We start from the raw sequence: 17,500 nt of genomic DNA, 5'->3' as shown, positions 1-17,500 counted from the left end.
TCCTTCCTCCCTCCCTCTCTCTCTCCTCCTCCTCCTCCCCCCTCCATCTCTCTCTCCTCCTCCTCCCTCCCTCTCTCTCTCTCTCTCTCTCTCTCTCTCTCTCTCCTCCTTCCTCCCTCCCTCTCTCTCTCTCTCTCTCCTCCTCCTCCCTCCCTCCCTCTCTCTCCTCCTCCTCCCTACCTCTCTCTCTCTCTCTCTCTCTCTCTCTCCTCCTTCCTCCCTCCCTCTCTCTCTCTCTCCTCCTTCCTCCCTCCCTCTCTCTCTCTCTCCTCCTCCCTCCCTCTCTCTCTCTCTCCTCCTCCTCCCCCCTCCATCTCTCTCTCCTCCTCCTCCCTCCCTCTCTCTCCTCCTTCCTCCCTCCCTCTCTCTCTCCTCCTCCTCCCCCCTCCCTCTCTCTCTCCTCCTCCTCCCCCCTCCATCTCTCTCTCCTCCTCCTCCCCCCTCCATCTCTCTCTCCTCCTCCTCCTCTCTCTCTCTCTCTCTCTCTCTCTCTCTCTCTCTCTCTCTCTCTCTCTCTCTCTCTCTCTCTCTCTCTCTCTCTCTCTCTCTCTCTCTCTCTCTCTCTCTCTCTCTCTCTCTCTCTCTCTCTCTCTCTCTCTCTCTCTCTCTCTCTCTCTCCTGGCCCCCACCACCCTTCTCCCCCAAAAGGGAGGGAAGAAAAAAAAGAGTTGTAACATTTCAAATAAGTGAATGGAAAACCCCACAGTGATAAAAAAAAATTGGGAAAAAATCCTCATACACTTTGTTGCATTATAAAGTGTATTTGCCCAAAATATTCAGATTGTGACTCATTGTAAAATAAAAACATTTTGTTAATAAATACATTCAGGCAGCATATATATATCTATATATATAGATATATATAGATATATATAATGATATACTGCATACATATATGAGTGTATACTTGGTTATTTATATTTATTTGAGTATTTGTATTTCATGCTACTTTATTTCACACTCCGCTACATGTCAAATGAAGTTATTGCACTTTTACTCTTTACTGCTTATTAAAGATGTTACGTACAAAACATCCTGTGATTTACTGGATCAACCTCGTCCAACCTGCAGCATTTTCGGAAACTGGTCTTAACAGGAAGTGGTCATCTGCCGGAACGAGTAAATACGAGTTCTCCAATTGGTTTGGTCCGATTGGCATTTTATTAAATCACACGTCGTCTTTCCACCAAGAAACGTGCGTTAGGTCATTTGCAAGTGGCACTGAGGATCTGCACTGATCAAAGAAGTCGACCTTCTCGCTCCGAGGGGAAGAAAAACGTTCCTTGATAGAAAGTGACAGAGTTGAGGTTTATCTCCGTTCCACTGCGAGGCAGTTGTCATCAAACTCACGATCGCCACTCAAGACAGTTTCTCCAGGAATTTGTGAATCTGCACTTTGCAAGACTTCAGACACATTTAAAAAAAAATTAAAAATCACCACAAAGTTTATATTGAGAAGGTTGAAGATCCCTCGACAAGTCAGCACTTTGAAACTGTCAGACCTCCTGTCGAGTGCGTGTGTGTGTGTGTGTGTGTGTGTGTGTACGTGTGTGTGTGTGTGTACGTGTGTGTGTGTGTGTGTGTGTACGTGTGTGTGTGTACGTGTGTGTGTGTGTGTGTGTGTACGTGTGTGTGTGTGTGTGTGTGTGTGTACGTGTGTGTGTGTGTGTGTACGTGTGTGTGTCTGTGTGTGTGTGTGTGTGTGTGTGTGTGTGTGTGTGAGAGAATTACCTCGGCAGCTGGAGGGAACAGGAGAATGAACACGTACGAGGAAAAGACTGAAGTTCAGGTTTTTTTAAAAGCAGCATTTTATTTTAGTGCTGCGCTGAAAAACTGAGCAGCTAAGGAACCTCGAAGCTCTGGTGTATGTATATACGTACATATATATACATACATATATGTATACATAATACATATATGTATATATATGGAGGTTTGGGAAAAATCCATCATGTGCATCTACGCTCTTGTGCAGCTCGTGATTTCTGACTCAGCTAATTGGAAAATACTTCACACAGAAAGGTCATTACTAATTAAACACGTCATAATCAGGTTCTCCCTCTCTACATTTATCATCGCCACAATTTCCCTCTCACTGAAATCTCTGATTTTCTCGCTCACTTAAAAACGTAAAAAGTAAAATGTCTGAACTAACATTAATATTCAAATTTCTCAGTTAATATTTCATTTTTAAATAAAATGCCAGTAGAGATTTTGATGTGCGGTAAATGTTCTGTATGCTATTTTTTTATTATTTCTGTATTTCTTTCTTCAGGTATAATAAATATAGAACAACCTGCAGCTGCAAGTTCAGGCATGTTGGGAAATATAGTAACCTGTCAGATAAAGATGGACGACGTGACAGCTCCCAAGAGTGAGGCCAAAACATCTGGATCGCCCCCTGGTGGCTGGCTGCAGTACAGACGCATGCTCCATCTTTTGCAGATGGGACGCGGCCCTCAACGGAAAAACAACAACAAATCAAAGTAGACGTTCAATGTCATCTGTCGACTGTTTCTGTCGATTAATCGCTTGGGAAAGTGGAGACGTGTCGTCCATCTTTGTTTACAGTCCGTTGAGGCAGTGAGAAGGAAACAATCTTTTATCTTAATCTTAATCTTTATTCATGTATTTAATTTTAAACTGATTAAAACCAAACTGATCAGCAACATGAACACTTGGACACATCTGTGTGATGACGGTTAACGAGAGCTGCTTATGAAACCGTACTGCGCCATCTGCACGTTACTTTATTTTATTTTATTCTGGTTTTAATTATGTAGAATACATCAGGGATCCCTTTAGTCAGATACAATAAGAGAATGTCACGTTAGATCAAATCTTTTTATAGGATTTATAAAATATATATATATATACTAATAGGATGTCAAGTAATTATTCAGAGGTTATTACCAACAACGTTTTAATGAAAAGACGTAAGATTGTATCTGCTGCTGGTGTTTGGGTGGTCGCCCCCCCCCCCCCCCCCCCCCCCCCGGCGTGGACGTCAGCGGCAGAATGAAGCTGAACCTCGTCCAACGCCCCGGCCAACGAAACGCAGGCAGCTTCTGGGCGACGCGTTATCACTTTTAACTCGCCGCAGGGGCGACTCCGAGAATACCGGCATCACTAACGCGCTTATTCTCCACATCGAATCCCCAAACAGCTCTCGTCTATAAGAGGCGTCGTCAGGATGAGTAACATTCCTTGTGTTTCTGTTTTTCTCTTCTTCCAACAAAGCGTCCTACAGATACATGGTGGCGGACAAAATGTGATTGTGAGTTTAACTGCACCACAAACTTCAGGCTGCGAACTTAAATCAACACCAACCGGCGCGTTGCAACAAGAAACACGAAGATAATGACGCAAAGATCGACTGCATCTGATTTAGTTTAATGAACTGGCAACTCTGCGCACGTGGTGCTCTCATCCAAGACACACACACACACACACACACACACACACACACACACACACACACACACACACACACACACACACACAATTAGTCAGATTTTCTACTTTAAGGGGGTTTAGTAATAATAATAATAATACATTTCATTCATAGAGCACTTTTCTTTACACATGTGGACAAGAGGAGCCGGGAATCGAACCATGTCACCTGCTGTTGGTGCGTTTCATTTGAAGAGGACTCACGTTCACCTTCAACTTTGGAGTTTCATTCACGTGAAGCTGATCGACAGGAACCAACTCAGTCAACGAGCCCGCTGTTCTCACACACTCATAAATAAGTTATTTATATTTTTCTGTAATCAGACAAATTGGACGGACAGATCGGAAGCATTTTTTCAGAAACGTTGGATTTGAAAACCGTTCATTTGTTGCTGTGCGGAGCGAACTGTGTCATGACTAACTCATCGCTGAAGGTCTCTCACACACACACACACACACACACACACACACACACTCTCCACAGATGGCGATAAAAGCACAGGAGTGTGTCCGGCCGGACGTGCCTCACACATGGTGTCATCGTTGCTTCAAGAAGAACTAGAAGTGCCAACGGAGATATGATCCGAGTCACATCTCACAGCAGACGTGGAAGAAGAAGGAGCTCCCGACCTGACGTCCTCGTCCAGCGGCTCTCGACTCTTGGAGCGAACGCAGCCGCCTCGGGGGAATCAGCCGTCGATCGTGTTTCAATTCATCTGTTGTAGATAATGACGTCGTATGGTTCGATTCCCCGGTCACGAAAGTGTCAGCAAAAAAAATGTAATGTTGCTTTTCAGTGAAGAGTCTTTGTGGTTAAAGTTCATACAGTTTGTTGAATTGCTCTATTCATGCAGATCTGCACCAAACGTGGTGGAAGAGCCCAGCACGTGTTCATCTGCATATTCATTTATTTGCATAATCAATTTCTCAGTAGATAATGATTCATAATTTATTGTGTTGAGATTAACCCGTTTGTAGAAGTCCGTGCAGTCTTGAACAACTTTCCTTCACATGTGTCTGTTAGTCTGTTTGGAGGCTTGAATGCTTCTTACAAAAGAAAAAGTTTTAGTCTTTCATCCAGCAAATATGTGGTTTACTAGATCTGTCATGCAAAAGATGCAGACGAGTCAGTTCAGTTGTTTGTTACATCATCAACGTTAACTCTGCGAGAGAATTTTAATAAAGGTCCCGGTCGACTGTAGCTTATTAAAACAATTCGATAGTGATCAGGCTGCTCCACAGAAGATACTGTATCCACTTCATTTGTCATTAAGTCCATCTCAGACTTGTGTTGTACATATTAAGTGGAACATCAAGATTGTCCGGATCTGCACCAAAATTGGACGGACTCCTTCCTGGTCCACGTTCCATCGCTCCACCGAGTCGTGTGGAAATCTGTCCGGCAGTTTTGGCGTCGTGCCGCTGACGAAGAAACAAACAGAGCATCGCCTCCGTGGTCGAGCTCCTTTCCCTGTCGGTGTGGAAGTGACGTGCGTCCGCTTCCTGTTTCAAAGTCTCATCTTCAGATGTCGTTTGCCATTCGACAAGTCATCACGGGCGTCCGAGGCCGAGCTGTTCCCCCGAGCGCGAGCACACGTGAGTGTGTTAGACTGAAGCTGCCGGGGAACAAAGTAAGTGTGCGCTCAGTCGATCCTCCTCGGATAAACCAAGCTCATTAAAAGAAGGGAGGAGAAGCTCTGTGACGCACCTGTGAGATCAGTGGGACTCTGGAGGAGGAGCTGTCATTCAGCCAACTTTGATTTGGACCGTGTGACCGGCGAGCTCAATGAGATTAGCTCCGGGGCAAAGAGGCAGAGTTTTTACACTCGTAAATCCTCCGACCGCTGCCATCCGTCAACACGGATCAATCCCCACCGCGGCCGTGCAGCAGAGGAAAGGAAGCAGGAGAAGAGATCGCCAGAGGACTATTCTCGCTTCTCCAGCTCGAGCGCGACTGGAGTCACAGAACGTGACGGAGGGACACGGGCCCTTCCCTTTTCCCTTGTTCGTTCATGAAGTTATATATAAGTGGATTCCTCTCTCTTCCTTCTCGCCTTCCCCTTCGTTCGTTTCTTTCCATCACTCGTCTCCATCTTCTTTCCTCTTGTTAAGGACTTTACATCCACTCTTCCTTTTAACCATGTCTCCTCGGTACGGATAAAGAAAACAAGTAAATGACTTTCTCCCACGTGGGACGATTGTTGTCATCCTGGAGAGACGCTGGTTTTCTAAACTTGTTCTCCGTTTATATTTCATCTTTATTGAACCAGGAAGTGTCTAAACCAACCAATAAGGCGTCACGATGACGCTGCGGCGGCTACGGACGGATGTTAAACTGCGAGACTGGACATTTTGTCTGTGAACGTTTTACTCGCATGTCCAGTTTCAAGGTGTTTTTTTTGCGGCGTACTTGCAGTTCAGCTGTAAAGAAAGATAGTTTTCCAGAGACGGAGTTGTCCCGCAGGATTTCCCTGCTCAGCGGCACTGCGGCAGCGGCTGGACTCACGCCGCCTCAGTCTTTGTGATGAGCTCAGCGCTCTTTGAGACAACTTCATGAAGATGAGCGGAGTGGGAAAGAAAAGAAGAAAGAAAAAAAAAAACAGGGCACAATGACTGAAATTCCCTGAAGGACCATGTGTCCCTGCCAACACAAAGAAAGAGAAGCCATCGCTGGTCTCATCTGGTCTCATCTGGTCTCATCTGTTCTCATCTGGTCTCATCTGGTCTCATCTGGTCTCATCTGGTCTCATCTGGTCTCATCTGGTCTCATCTGGTCTCATCTGGTCTCATCTGTTCTCATCTGGTCTCATCTGGTCTCATCTGGTCTCATCTGGTCTCATCTGGTCTTCAGTCGCCTGCTGCCCGATGACGGGATGTGGGAGGCTCTGAGGGGAGCGACGGCCACGGGGGGATTCAGGCCGGAGCAACGGAGAAGGAGCAGCCGCGACTGGAGCGACGGCACTGATGGAGCCGCTCGACGTCCCGGTGGAATGATTGTCACAATTAGCGCTGAATGAAAGGGAGAGCTCAGCGGAGCTGGTGTCTTCATGTGGTATCGACGCTATGGTAAATACGAGTTGCTAATTTGGAGACCAGAGTTCCCCAGTTGGGGCGACCAGAACCCTTCCACATGTCGGAGAAGAGGACAGATCCAGTAATGGATGGTACGTACTTCTTTATTTTATAACAGTGCGACAAGTATAAGCTGTTAATCTGTAATCTATGTTCACCTAACTTGATATAGACCAATGCCATTTATCGGTCTATCCATAGTAAACAGACCACAGTCTGCTAGCGCGGTACAAAGTTATTGCATTGGCCTTTTTGCCATTTCGCAACACAACACTTGAACATGACCTTCTCATAATTGCGCCTTCACAAGTGGGAAGTAGCATCTTTCAACTGGCACATGAAGGCAGCATTAAGACCATCGCCCCCTAAACCCAGTAGCACAGTTCCTTCTTATCTGATGTCTCTGGTTTTTATTTCAGTTTTTCTCGGTCGAAGACGTCAGTAGTCGTGTGGACGACCTCGCTGGTAGATCACATCCCACACATGAACAAGGCCCCACTCTTGATTTGGTTTTTACTACGGTTTTTATTCATCAACTCCAAGACTTTTGAGGGACTTTGCCTCTGAAGTAGCTGCTCATCCCTCAAAACGTACGGCTCACTGTCGCATCCTTAATGAGATCAGCCAATCGTTTCACCCCTGTGTTCTCTCTGCTCAGAGCGGCGGCCTAACCAGGTGTTATGAAGCAAATTACCTGGGTGATCAGTTTAATGTTTCCACGATCGCATTGCTCCCATCAGGCCGCGGTCGAGGCGCGAGTCAGAATCACTCACCTCGGGTAACGACGAGGACGCTCCTCATCCACAAAGAGAATTTGGAAAAGCAGAGAAGATGGAAGAAACTACAAGTTCGCTTCCTTCAGATGAGACAGTTATTGTCTGCTTATAATTTATTAATCAAAAGACTTAAATATTTTACAAACTCTGGATCTCAGTTTCTTTCGAGTTCAAACCTCATGGAACGGCATCCCCCTCGATGTAAGTCTTTACAGCTCTTTTGTTCATTTTTATTATCGATTTTCATAAATTTAGATGGTGTTAAAGAAGTAACTGAGTTCCTTGGCCCCGACAGACTGACTCGTCAGATAATGTTGAATAGGGTGAAGGCCTCAGGAGGACCTGAGCCGGTTACACATCCGCGACATGATCCTGCTGAGACGGAAAGAACAACAGTCAATTCTATTCTCTGCTTTTCTTTCGGAATCGATCCGTGTGATGAAACGCGACTAATCACCAGACTGTTCCGTCGTGTGATCTAATGATCCATAGTCACATGAGGAGGTGAGGCCTTTGCATCTACCTCCAACTCGCCCGGTGCCTCGTCCTTTTCAATCGCTCGCTCTGGACAGAAGCTCCTGATTCATGCGCGGTGAACAAAGAGTAGATATGGGAGCATCACAGCGATGGATCACAACAGCATTTATATTTAATCTACAGGTTTAAAGATACTGGGTCCTCTTCCTTTCTGAGACGAGCCTTTGAAAGGAAGACAAAACAGTTTGATGGAAAAGTGGTTGGTTGGTTTAAAAGGAGTGAAAGTGTGCGTGAGCATATACCAGAAAGTCATTACATCAGTTGACCAATCCACAGATCCACAATCAAAGAGGTTACTCGCGCAGGAAATCCATCTGAAGTAAATGATCCTTGTCTTCATTGACGCCGAGGTCTGAGGTTGTAAAAGCAAAGTCTCCTGAGAACACACAAGAATGAATATTCATTCAATCAATGGAGCCGTCGCTGTGATCGGTGGCGTGATCACACCAGAAGGTCATGATTGACGGAGTGACTCCCAGTGAGTCCCACAGCTGTAATCAGACCACGTCTGCCACTTAAGACACGGGAGGATGGAGGCGCGACGCCTCCTCCGTTGTGTTTCATCCCCCGGCACATGGAGGCCGGCGGCGGCACTAACAAGCCGTCCCACCACATGCACGTGTGTCCTACTGGAGAGAACGTCCGTCTACGTCTGTGATGACGAACAGACGCCTGTGACTTACTTACGTAGACATTTCTTCTTGAAACCCGGACATCTTCAAAGACAGGAGTCATTGGATCTTGTTTTTCGAACGACGACGACCGTTCATGCGCAGATGACAGCTGACAACCGAAATAAGAAAATTGTGAAACCGAAAAGAATGAAACACTTGGCGGAATACCGCATGTGAATTTGTCATCTGTTCAAAATCAAAATCAATTACAAAAACTACAAATTTTAAATGTTTATCTGACACTGAACTTTTTCTATTTAACATTGCAGCAGGCATTATACCAAATATCTTCAAATAAATGAAATAGTGAAACAAAATAACAAATATTTTCCCTTGAGCAGTGTGAAAACTGAACGTGAGCTGCTGCAGTATCTACAAATACATCCGTCACACGACAGGAAATAAACTGTGACTCTTTGATATGCAAGCACATTTCAATAAAGACTGCACGTCTGTGACATGATGAGAAACTCTGAGGTGGACTCATGTTTTTCACATTCGATCAATAACGTCCGAGCTGAAGTGACGCAGAAGAAAGAAACGGCTCAATAGTGAACAATAGGCGTGTTCATACGTATTGATATGTTCTTCCAAGTACAGACTTCATGGTGTTTTTATTCCTGTTCAAAGTGAAAATTTTGCAGCTTCAGCTCCGACGGTCGATGTGGCTCTGTGACGACGTAGAACCATTTGAAAAGAGCTGAAACTTCCAGCGCTGCTCAAATATGTCGCGTAAACGTCGGGATTACAATGACGATCACGGGTTCGATTCCTGCCAACGGCCTCCGTCCAGCTTGTTCCACGCCGCCCTGGAGACGTCGATCCTGCTCCTCGTCCAGAGAGAGTTCCAGTTGGCAAAGCTGCCGAGGAGAAAAGGCCATTCTCCAAAACCTCCCCAATATCTCAGATCTGCCATCGGCCTGTGATGAAGCTGGAAAGACCCTTTTTTTTTTTTTGCCATTCAGGATAAAAAAGAGCTTCTGGCTCCTGATGAATCCCTTTCTGCTCCCTCCTCCCTCCCTCCATCGTCCTTCCTGTGATGACTTTGTGAATTACAGACGGACCAGAGGAGGAGGCAGACAGACGGGCAGCGGCAGGTACCAACACCTGGGAGAGAGCGGCAGACTGAACCCAGGTGATGGAGCCGTGGGACGGAGGGAGGAAGACGCGGACGGAGCGACAGCTGCGAAGGTCGACAGGTTCTCTTACAGCGAGCCCACGTTGCCCTGGCAACAGACAGACAGCTGATCAGTCACTCGCCGACCCGCGGAGTTCCGCCTCAGTCGATCTTCTCCACCGTCCCCCAGGGGACAATTAGGCAAACCGCCAGAGACCGAGAGAGGACGGACAGAAAGACACGAGACAGACAAAAATTGTTTTGTCAAATGAAAAACCGGTGACACATACGCAGATGTTCAGGACTTGGTCGTTTTTTTTCCTGGAAATCTCCTTGTCGACTTTAGTGACTCTTTAGATTCGACACTCGGTGGAGTTCTCGTTCGCCTCGGAGCTTTCGTCGGTTCCACCGTCTCCACGCCGACGGGTGGAGGTTGTGAAGCAGATGGGTCCGCGGCCCTGTGCAGCTCGCCCCCCCCCCCCCACAGTTACCGAGTGATTCCTCCCAGCATCGACAGGACGTCCATATTTACAGCTCGCTGACGAGCGACGAGGTCATTTCCTCCTCAGGCCTCTTGGGACGGGGGAAATAAACAACACGTGGACGTCCTCCGGGAATGTGACCGGCACAGCGGACCAGGAAACAATCTCATTCCATTTGGGTTTGGATAGAAAATCACTTTGGCTTTGACGGAGAGTTTTGGTTCGGCTGCTGTTGTGAAGTCACCGTAGTTCCACGTGTAGTTTGTAGGTTACGACATGAGGATCATAAGACATGTCGTCTTAAATCGTCTCCTCAGAGAAACAGAGTGTTCTCCTCTTCGCAGTGGAGCCTCAGTCTCAAGTCATCACATCCGTCATCCGATCACATGAGGGGCTGAGTGATGAAGGCCGCCATGTTGCCCCAGCCGCCGCCGTCAACCAAGTTAGCGTTAGCATTACCAGTTAGCATCCACGAGAGGACGGCGGGTGTGTCAGCAGACAGTTAGCATTACCAGTTAGCATCCACGAGAGGACGGCGGGTGTGTCAGCAGACAGTTAGCATTAGCAGTTAGCATCCAGGAGAGGACGGCAGGTGTGTCAGCAGACAGTTAGCATTAGCAGTTAGCATCCACGAGAGGATGGCAGGTGTGTCAGCAGACAGTTAGCGTTAGCATTAGCAGGTGGTGAAGTTGCCTCTAACCATCTTGTTGATCACATTCCTCCAGCGGTCAACCTAGCGCCAGCAGCTGTTGTGGGCGGGGCCTGTGTCATTTGCATATCTTGAATATTCAGAGTCTCAGAATTCCTCAGTGAGGGAGAGAGTGGATGGTTTCAGACAATATGAAACTAAATATTAGGCAGAGCAGATTATTTCTATAGACTTTGTACTGGAGACTGGATGGGATCTTTAAGCACTTCTGGAACCGAGCGCTTGCGAAAATGAATTTCTAAAGGTCGACTAATTCTCCCCATTTGCTTCTCCTGCAGCCACTTTGCAATTCAGTTGCAGCAGAAGATTGATTTCACTTTTCACATTTCGCTGCAGCCAGAAACTTCTGTCTCTCTCTCTCATTAACGAATCACTTGAGGTCCTTCAGGAAGCTCGTCATTTGGATGGGTACGGTGGGTAACTGCTCCAAAGACAGAATCATTCGTTACATATTTAGATGAACGTCTACGTCCAGAAACATTTTTTCGTGAATCGTATTCAGTTCTCAAACTAGATGATGAAGACGACGTTTTTGGCCAATTTTAGGCAAAGCACACGCTGCGACTGACAGATTGTCGGTTGCGTGGGACGACTTTACTCTCCCCCCCCCCCCGGCCACGTCAGTCTGCTGAGTCAAGACACACGATCCAATTTACACTTTGAAACTGGAAAATGACCCTGACATGAACGGATGCTCGTCTTTCATAAAACTACTTTTGGTCACATTCGTGGAAGACGCTGTTGACAAAAACGGTTTGACTTCCCTTATTGTTACACACGCACATGCACACACACACACACACACACACGCACACACACACGCACACGCACACGCACACGCACACACACTTGTATTTTATTTTAAAGGGGCACTGCAGCTGTTTTACATTAAGTTCTGCTACAACTGTCTTATCCCCAAGGAAGGTTATTGAAATCACATCCACCACATCTTTTACCAAACCAAACTTGTTTTGGCATCGAGACGTAACCAACCACAAACAATTCATAAGCTTGAGTGCATTTATTATTATCATTATTATTATTATTATTATTATTATTATAGATTAACTCAATGTGTCCTCAGAATAAACACAGTTTCAAGTCAAACAGACTTAACGCATGAGGACATTCAATGGGCTGTAATTCCACTCGGCATATTGATTTCCTTAGATGAAACATCATATAAAAGTGTTGATATGATAATTAATAGAAAGAGAATCTTACAGTTGGCAGACATTCACTCGAGCAGCTGAAGTTAGATTTAGAAAAATTCTAAAATAAATATAGAAAACATAAATGAAATAGACCCCAGAGCTCCCGTTGTCTTCTGATACTCAGATCTTTCCCTCAGCTGCGTAAAGACGAACTCATCCCATCTCTTTTTATTTTCATCAAGCTGCCAAGAAGCAACAGACAGAACCAGAGCCGGCTGACATTTAGAGCCTCGCATCAATTACATCAGCAAGGGAAAAAAAAGAAGATTATTATGGGATTATTCTGAGAAAAGAGATTTAGTTTTTTTAACGTTCGGATTCTCACACCGGTGATAAATATTCACGCTGAAACAAACTGTTACGGTTCAGCAAAATATACAGACACGGAATGAAACTTTCATAATAACGCAGTAAATCAGACATGGGAAGTAAAGACTTTTAGGAAATGTGAAAATGAAAATGAGGGAGAAACACGTCCCTCCTCTGACGTTACTGAGGACGGACACTGAGAGAATTCACAATGAGATTAACATTTCTACATGAATACACACCGTGATGTATTGATTGTATTCTAGGTTCTCTTCCTTCGACCTGCTCCATTAGTAGATTTTGGTTAGAAGAAACAAATCCTTCAAGATGAAATACCGTAATGCTTTGGATTGACTGAACATTTAAATCAAATCATTTTTATTAATAATAATAAAAGACATGAGGGAGTGTGGTCAAAGGGTTTGTGCAGTGGTGCGATGACACCAGAGGGGGGCAGCACTGTGCTGCAGAGACACCAGGGTCCATGTTGTCTCACACACACACGCACACACACACACACACACACACACACACACACACACACACACACACACACACACACACACACACACACACACACACACACACACACACACACACACACACACACACACACACACACACACACACACACACACACACACCTCTCTACCCTTCAGGAGAAAGAAATTCTACAAAACGTTCCAGCAACTTTTCGAGACATTGCTTCCCAAAGGAAATCCATGCATCTCCAAAATAACCCAGTAGAGTTTCTTATATTTTTTACTTTCACAAGCGTTTCTCAGAAGTAGCTCCTGAAAAGGAAGAAGGTCAAACTCTTTGATCATGATCGTGGTTTTCAGCGATAGTTCAGCCGAAGAGACATTTTGAATGTGGCGAAGCGGCTTCGTCCTCCCTTTCAGTCAGCGTGTTCGTGGCCTCATCACACGTTCATCCAGCTGCAGGCAGCGATGCAGATGACAAGGTGGGGGGATGTGAGGGGGTTGTGAGGGGGGGGGGGGGGGTAATTTACATACTAAAATCTGCCCAATTTCTCGACGTGCAGTGGAATATTTCACCACACTGAAATATAAAGTGTCTGCAGACAGAAGGAATCCAGCGATGGGAGGCGGGAGGCAGCTCAGCGTCTGAAAAGAACTAAATGAGCACAATTATGCGGCGGCGGCGGCGGCGGCGTATTAGCCGGCGAATGTGACAGAGACGGTTTATGCAAAAGAGGGGCCGGGGAAAATTAGGATGGTTGCAACAGATTTATTTTCTCCGTCGCCTCAGGTCCTCTGGGACGACACAGACAGAGTGGTCTTCTGTTTTTGTCACTTCTTGAGTATATTAATACGTTTGACTACTTTCAAGTCAAAACAGTTCCAGTCCGCTTGAGAAACTATGAATCAGCTGTTATCGTCACAACATACCAACGCAGCGAGTTCGGGCCCACGGAACCAGAGAACATCCACCCGTTCTCTGTCAGACGTCTGACGACAGGACGTCTGACGACAGGACGCCTGACGACAGGACGTCTGACGACAGGACGCCTGACGACAGGACGCCTGACGACAGGACGCCTGACGACAGGACGCCTGACGACAGGATGACAGGACGTCTGACGACAGGACGTCTGACGACAGGACGCCTGACGACAGGACGACAGGACGTCTGACGACAGGATGACAGGACGTCTGACGACAGGACGTCTGACGACAGGATGACAGGACGTCTGACGACAGGACGTCTGACGACAGGACGACAGGACGTCTGACGACAGGACGTCTGACGACAGGACGACAGGACGTCTGACGACAGGTGGATCTCAACGACTGACACCAATTTCGCGCTATCCGCGTCTTTGCATTGACTTTGTGTTTAATCTACTCACGCCAATAATTTGCGTCCGGTGTGAACGCACACTCAGGTTTACTCTGCTGCATTCAGGTAGAAAATCAGCAGAATAGTTTCCAATGCAGATGTTTGTACAATGTTTGTTCCTCCATCCTCCTCTTCCTCTTCACGTGAGATCCTGATGTGTCGGAGGGTTGATGGAGGACGAGAGAGCGAGGGAGGCAGAGGTAAAGGGGGAGATGTTGAGGTGAAAGAGAAAGAGGAGGGCACGGCGAGATGAAAGCTAATGAGGCGTCATGATGAGAGGACGTGGAAAGAGTGACGAGTCATCTGGAGTGGAGGGGGAATGAAAAAAAAGGAAAATGGCGAAATGACGGGAGGAGTGTCGTAGTGACACTTGAAGACCGGAGGCACTTTGAGGATCACAGCGGGAGGACACACACACACACACACACACACACACACACACACACACACACACACACACACACACACACACACACACACACACACACACACACACACACACACACACACACACACACACACACACACACACACACACACACACACACACACACACACACACTCCTGAAAGTGAACAGACCAATAAATCTCCTCTGAAGTCGAGAAGCAGCCTCCATCCACTGTTTCCTCTCTCCGTATCCCAAATCCCATGATGGTCTTATTGCTATAATCAGCTCTGAACAGAAAATGATAGAGGAACTAACGCACACACACACACACACACACGCACGCACACACACACACACACACACACACACACACGCACGCACGCCCTGTGTTTTACCTACATACCAAAAGGGGAGTGATGGTTCGCAACAGAGGATTCTATAGGACCTGATTTATCGACCCTCAGCGACAACGCAGGGAATAATGTGGAGCTGATTCATTTCAGGGAAATCATTCCACGCTCGTGGTACACAACTCTTCTTCTATCTTCAAACGTCAACGTGTGTCCGCGTGCAGCTTCGATCCAGACACCAGCGCGGACACGAGGGGATGAGATCGGAAATGTTTTCTCGTGGTGCGTTCGCACCGAGCGACGGCACTAACGTCCGTGTCCTCGATCTGACGGTAACGCGACGCGTTAATAGCGAATAGCATTTGGCGAACTTCCCCCTGATCCAATAAAGACCAGTACTTTTTTGAAGCTTCTCTAAACGTTTCCTCACAAAGCAGATGATCCTTCGGAAACCAACAAATCACACCTGGAGGTTTCGGGCCCTGGGGGTCGGGGGCCTCAGGGACGTTCCCGACCTCCCGTGCTTGTAATCCCGCTTAGTTTAGCTCGAGCACAACCGACCCACTCCTCTCTCCTTCATGTGATGAAATGTGAAAAAAGCTGAATTCATTTACAGCAGCTCCGCGAGGGAAACTCTGTCCGCACTGTAAATCAAAACGCCAGCAGCAGGTGATGAGACTCCGATTCCCACGTTCTCCTGAACGAGTCGGTCCATTAGCTGGTCGCTCGCCGAACCAGCCAGAGACACAAAGAGACACAAACTTTGTTTTGACGGCCGACCAACTAACGACTGACCTCGGGACAGGTTGACCTCGCTCAGACGAGGCGAGATAACGAGGCCCCGCAGACGAGGCAGAGCAGCCAATTACACCCGAGCAGCCTCACGCCGCTGACGCTCGTCATAACAAGGACGGCGGCGGTGATGACGGCGCCTGCACCGCTGAGAAACAAGACGAGAAGCATCACCTGCACCGCTGAGAAACAAGACGAGAAGCATCACCTGCACCGCCATCACTCCTCGCTTCCCCACGGACACGAAGGACGTGAGGAGGAGGAGGAGGAAGAGGAGGAGGAGGAGGAGGAGGAGGAGGAAGAGGAGGAGGAGGAGGAGGAGGAGGAGGAAGAGGAGGAGGAGGAGGAGGAAGAGGAGGAGGAGGGGTGACAGCAGAGGAAGTTGAAAGTCTTCACTGAAGGTTATAAACTAAAATATGCTTTTTCTTTCTTTCCATGAACTAAATTTAGACGCTCACAGAACAGTCTGGTGCTCAACACAGTTTATGAAGCGTGTGAGCCCCTTCTGTGAGAATCAAAAAAGACTGATGGAGTTGACGCCGACTCAGGTATTTATTATAAGAGGTCAATATTGAAGAGATTTCTGGTTCGTTACACAGATCAACTAGTGGTCAGTGCATGGCATCCCGCGAGTCCATGATCTTTTCAACACATCACTTGGTTCCCTCCCCGGGGAAACGATAAAGTTAATGTGACGTTAATTAATATTTCACACACTGATCGCAGCGTGTCGAGTGTTGGTTGACTCTTTTACCTCGAGGCAGTTCTGTCCACCTCAGAGACGCGTCTGGTCTCTATGTCAACGTTCCTGAAGCTTGTTGACTTTTAATATGACACATTTGCATTTTCCATCCGTCCTCGTTCTTCCTCTGGCCGTTCTTTGGCAGCTAAGGGCACGGTGTCTCACACACACACACACACACACACACACACACACACACACACACACACACACACACACACCTGCAAGAACAGCAACATTTCACACACTCGTCGAGTACAAACATGCCTGAGCTCTTAAAACATCACGAACAGACATGTACACGTGCTCCTGCATGACAAGAGCAACACCAACACCCCGACAACCCCCCCCCCCCACACACACACACACACACACACACTCCTCCAGCAGGCGTTTCCATGACAACGGCCAATCGGCAGCTGCGTGCGGAGAAACAGCCAGAAGCCTTTTAGAGCAGGAGCGAGGCCGATGAATTCCAATAGAGGGGAGAGGAGGAAGTGTGGGAAGGTGCAGCAGAAGGAGGGATGAGAAGGAATCAGGAAGAGAAGGTGAAAGGATAAAACTGAGGAGGGAAATGCGTGGAGGAGAGAGGGAATAAAAGAACGGTAGGAAGCAGGAATCAAGTCTGGAAGAAAGAAAGGAGGAGAGTCCAGAGACGAGAAGGAAAGAACAGGGGAAGAATAAAAGAGAGGGACAAGGAGAAAAACCTGAAGATTGATCAGGAGAGAGAGAGAGAGAGAGAGAGAGAGAGAGAGAGAGAGAGAGAGAGAGAGAGACCAGGGAAGGTAATGGGAAGGGAAAGGAATGTCAGGGTCAAAGGTCGAGTAATGGAAGACGCTGTGGAAATAATAAAAAGGGCAAAGTGTGATGTAAGAGGGTAGAAGGCAGCGACTGGTGTGTGTGTGTGTGTGTGTGTGTGTGACGTAGGAAAGAAAAAATAGGGGAAACCTTTGGCCTCCACTTCTTGGAAAAAGTCTTTTCAGTAAAGTCTGCTGCCCCCCCCCCCCCCCCTCTCTCTCCC

General features: G+C 47.1%; 1 protein-coding gene across 1 annotated transcript in view; it reads right to left on the bottom strand.

Moving 5' to 3' along the window:
• grin2da (glutamate receptor, ionotropic, N-methyl D-aspartate 2D, a) overlaps positions 1–17,500 on the bottom strand; it is a 145,788-nt gene that overhangs the window by 127,496 nt on the left and 792 nt on the right. The gene's annotated exons all lie outside the window — the stretch shown is intronic.

The sequence above is a fragment of the Scophthalmus maximus genome, chromosome 22, assembly GCF_022379125.1.
Source record: "Scophthalmus maximus strain ysfricsl-2021 chromosome 22, ASM2237912v1, whole genome shotgun sequence".
NCBI lineage: Eukaryota > Metazoa > Chordata > Actinopteri > Pleuronectiformes > Scophthalmidae > Scophthalmus > Scophthalmus maximus.
Note: the sequence above shows the minus strand (reverse complement) of the source record. Positions and strands in the feature narration are given on the sequence as shown.